At 34.2% G+C, this 4770-nt stretch overlaps 1 protein-coding gene across 1 annotated transcript in view; it reads right to left on the reverse strand.

The window, feature by feature from the left end:
- furin (furin (paired basic amino acid cleaving enzyme)) overlaps positions 1–4770 on the reverse strand; it is a 151436-nt gene that overhangs the window by 124930 nt on the left and 21736 nt on the right. The gene's annotated exons all lie outside the window — the stretch shown is intronic.

The raw sequence follows: 4770 nt of genomic DNA on the forward strand, positions 1-4770 counted from the left end.
ATATACATACATACACATATACATACATACAACACTGAATTTCTAGTGTTACAAAATTAAAGTCAGCAGAAACACTATGATGGTAAAAGATGAATACTATTCTTCACTCAGAGTTAAAGCTAAGGCCTAATGAAAAAGAAACAAAGAACAAAGCTATTCTATTCTGCATATTCAAATTCATCCACAGTAAATAATGGCCAGATTAGGACTGAGAGCAGCTCTAAAAAAATCTTCCTGAAAAGAAAAAGACTTGAATGAAAGCAGAGAATGAACACATGACTGGTCCCATATCTCATAGGCACACACAGGCGTCTAGCTTTTTTCCAAATTTCCTATTTATTCTCAGAGCTCCGTCCCTCATTCAGAAACCCTTTCTTCTAAACACATTTTTGCAGAACTGCAGGCTTAGAACCCAATGCGATGTAAGCAGCAGGCAAAAGTTGGATTTTATAGGTCAAAACATGAATACAGTGTTTTGGAATGCTTTAAGAAAAATCTGTGGGTTAGAAACTCAATTTTCTACCACACGATTTGATATTTGCTGAATGATTTATAACTCAAAGAGTTACATATAAAACAAAACTACATGAAAGAACCTAACTGTCACTTTATCCTTCTTTCATATACATGATGGGAAAGGAGCCAGGGCATTTCCTGGACTTGGTAACATTGGGGGCAGAGCCCACACCCTGGTAGAGGGATCCCTAGGAATTTACTGGGAAAAGCTTCTTTTGATTGAAGCCTTTTTGAGCATTTTGGCACCTGGTTTGAAGGCAAATACTTAAATAATTACAGTCTGTACATAAACATCTAGAGACATAATTTAATTTAACCTGTAAATATCAGATTATCAGATAGTGAAAAAAAAAAACATTTAAAAAGAAATGATCGTCACTCTTAATGATGAGCAGAGGTTAAAGCGATCTAAGTTCTTGTTGGTACATTATACCTGTTGATAATGCTTTATTAAACCCTGCATGCACCTTAAATATATAGACCATAATAACCTAAATAAATCAGCTAAATTGCCCTTTTTAATTTTTAATTTTTTGCCTCTGGCTCCTCCATTTTGATTTTTTTTTTAGAAAAAGAATAAATAATGAAGTGATCCAACACCTACAGAGCTCTTTTTTGAAGAAAGATAAACAAAAGTTGAGTTATTCTAACTCTTCATTAATTAAAAACAAAAAACAAAAAAACTTAAATCTGTTTTATCCATTACACCACTTCATTTTTTTAAGCATTTCAAAAACTGCCATCCATCCATCCATCCATCCATTTTCTTTACACACTTGTCCCGAGTGGGGTCGCGAGGGGTGCTGGTGCCTATCTCCAGCAGTCAATGGGCGAGAGGCAGAGGCAGTCAAAAACTGCCATATAATGCCAAAGAAAATCCTAAACTTAATCTAAAATTTTTAATCTTTTTCAGGACAATAAAGGAAACAAACATCCCAGTTTGATGGATAGAAAAAGAGGAATTACAAGAAATTAATATTTCCAGAAGATCTACCGGTATATGCCTTTTCATCTGGGTCTTTATATACAGAGAAAAAGTAAGAGGATGAAATATTAATTTTGGATATAAGGTATTTCTTTGGTAGAAAATCAAGTTTCAAACCAACTCTCATGAGATGGAAGAAATAAAATCCTCAATTTTAAATAAAACCTTAGCCACATATAGTTTATTAAGTAGCAAGAGCAGAGACAGCTGAGTGCACAGAGGATGAAGAGAGAGCAATGAGCTGCTGAATGCACCAACGGGGTGAAGTGCAGACACAGAGCTAAGAGTGAACAAAGAAAGAGTTTCTCAAAAGTTTAAACGCAGCACAACTGTCTCACTGCTCTCAGAAAAGGGTATGGATTAGGGGTGTGCGATATATCGCATATACTTAATGTATCTCAAGTTTCCCCAGGGACGATAGGTAAAATGACTATTCCAACCATCGAGTACAAATTCGCATGACGACATAAAGTCGTCTGTATCTATTTCACTGAGAGTTTTATTTTTTCCCAAAAAATTTGAATGCATCATAAACCCCTCCTCCAAACTGGATTATTTTCTGTGTAGCACGCGCAATACAGCAAACAGCAAATGAAATGTGGCGATAGCAGGTGTTTCAGCTGAGAAGTATATGGCAGTGGTTTGGATTTCACGCTGAGGCCGTAATTTGTAAGATGTGCCGCAAAACTATTGCTGCAAAAGGTAGCAGTACAAATGTATTCCACCATAATCCGCTGTAAAATTATGAATGTGGTAAACTCTGCATGACGGCATCTCCCCACACACCGGACGTTAAATAAATCAGAAGTGAAGCAGATGACTTTGGCCTCGTCGTTTGAAAAAGCATTTCCATAAGAGAGAAAAAGGAAGAGATGGAGGGAAAATCACAGCTGCTATTTATTACGTTATTTAAATGTTTTTTTGGATGCTCTTATACCTGTGATGTATTCTTGTTCAGAGGTTTTGCAGGTGTTCTCTCAACTTGGCAATGTTCTCAATTTTACAACTTTTTGAGCTTCTTTAAAATTCCCAGCACCGAAAGGTCAATGCAAATAGTTTTGAGATGCTCTAATAATGCTCTAATTTTTGGACAGTATTTCCACTTTTGTTTCTATAATTTAAGGTAAATTTATGTTTTCATTCTGCATTTTTTTAATTATGCACAAAAGTGCTCCATGTTGTAAAAAAAAAAAAAAGGTTCCATGTTGTCTGTTTCTAACAATAAAATCTAACAATCACACAAACTTACAGGTCTTTAGGTAAGGCACAAACTACTGCAGCCTCATTTAGGAAAAGGTTCATGCATCTTAAGATGGAACAAAGCCTTTGAATGTTTCCATGAGTGTCACAGTTTTAAATCAATGGTTGACATCTTGCTCCATCACATAAACATTATAGCTGTTTTGTGTGCTTTTTCCACTTCCAAGGTAATCTTAGCATTGTGGATGCAATGATTACAAGTATCTTACTGATAACAGTTTTTACAAGAGGTTAGAGAAACAAACAAAACAAAAAACAAAAAAATCCCTTTTATTGCAGTAGACCTTGAGTGCCCAAAAAAACACAGAATCAACAATTAACAACTCTTTGCATCGAAACCTTTGGAAATATAACCTTTACATTTTTCTGCAAACAATACATTGCTTTCCATTATGAAATCCTAGAAATAATAATAAAAAGAACTAAACGAAAACGCACCCTGTACAATATTTCTCATAAGATATCTTTTTCCTTACATTTGAAATCACTGTCTTTATATCTCAGTTTTTTTTCCAGCGTTATTAAACTTTTCATTCTTTAGTACTCAGTCCGCCTGGCTCTAAGTATAAACATAAGCCTTAACACACATTTTAACATGTTTTCATAATGTGCGATCTTCGCAATACTTGCTTCAGAGAAAAGGTTTAAATGATTAAATAGTCACTCCATTCAGTTATCATCTACATTTACATGAACATAATTCCGTGTAAAAACAGATCAGTGCAGACTCTCAAACCTTTGCTCAAGATGCAGGTCGTTTTGTTGTTCTCCATTCAGAATTCAAATCCAGGATGAAAAATAAAGCTCCAAAAGCTCTAACTGGCATTACATGTAATAATTCCTTATCTTTTGATCTGTGGTGTACTTATTTTTTTTTTATTGCATTTGCAATGTTCATATTTATAAAAAAAAAAACAAAAAAAAACAATGAGCAGAACAAAAGATTTACTGATGATTAGAAGGCAATGATGCAGCAAGAAAAAACCCAATTAGGGCATGACCTATCAATCAAAGTGCAAACATTAATAATTTTCTTCGAATTAATACAAATCAACACACTTCATATATTTGAAGGGTTTATTTGAGCTATTTTAGACATAGATAAAGTAAAGCTAACACCCAAAAATAAAAAGGTTAAAAAGCAATTAGGGTTAATATCAAAGCTATGAGAGTACTACCTACTATCTCACGCCACATTTTGATCTTCCTTTTTGGCATACCCAGCTATGTAAACGTTACAACCCCATAAAAGTATTATGTTATTAAATGATTTCCTCTCTATTTATACAAACTTTATTTAAGTTGTTCCCGAAAAGGTTATAAGCAGTAAAATATTTCTATGAATATTCTATGATTTGCTTTCAATAGATTGACAACCATTTTTGGAATATCCTAAATGGAATAAATAAAATGTACTGTAATCATATTTTGTAAAGGGGAAAAAAGAATAGCTGCATTTGACAACAAAACTTAAATTACCATATGTTGTTGAGGTGTTGGCCATCCAGTGTTACGCTTAGTATATTTCTTTACCTGCAACATTATAATATATTAGCACTTTAGCAGACTCCATCTCTTGAAATTCATCTTTGCCCCTGGCAAAACTGCGCAGCTTTTCTTCAGAGATGAATTCCCCATTTTCTCTTTAGAGTCTTGTCTGAAACAGGGAACAACAAATTCTGCAGATGCAAGTATGCTGAAAAACAGTGGATGAGGAACAAGGGCTTTTATGAGTAGGAAGAGAGTATACAAGCTGAAGAATATGAATCTCTGCACAGGTATGGAGAGAAAATAGCATCAGGGTCACATTGAAACAGGAGACTGTTAGCTCTAGGAATAATACTTCACAAGGTGATCATGATGATAAGCCTGTACTTCTTCTCATAAAATGCATCTATGAAATTAAACTAAAATTATCATTTCTACTGAACGTTGAAATTACTTGCATTCATTTGACATGTTAGGTATTGAGTTAGTTTCTCTTTTATTTGTGTATGTGTGTGTGTGTG

This window comes from Cyprinodon variegatus, unplaced genomic scaffold, assembly GCF_000732505.1.
Source record: "Cyprinodon variegatus isolate N-32 unplaced genomic scaffold, C_variegatus-1.0 Scaffold35, whole genome shotgun sequence".
NCBI classification, from domain to species: domain Eukaryota; kingdom Metazoa; phylum Chordata; class Actinopteri; order Cyprinodontiformes; family Cyprinodontidae; genus Cyprinodon; species Cyprinodon variegatus.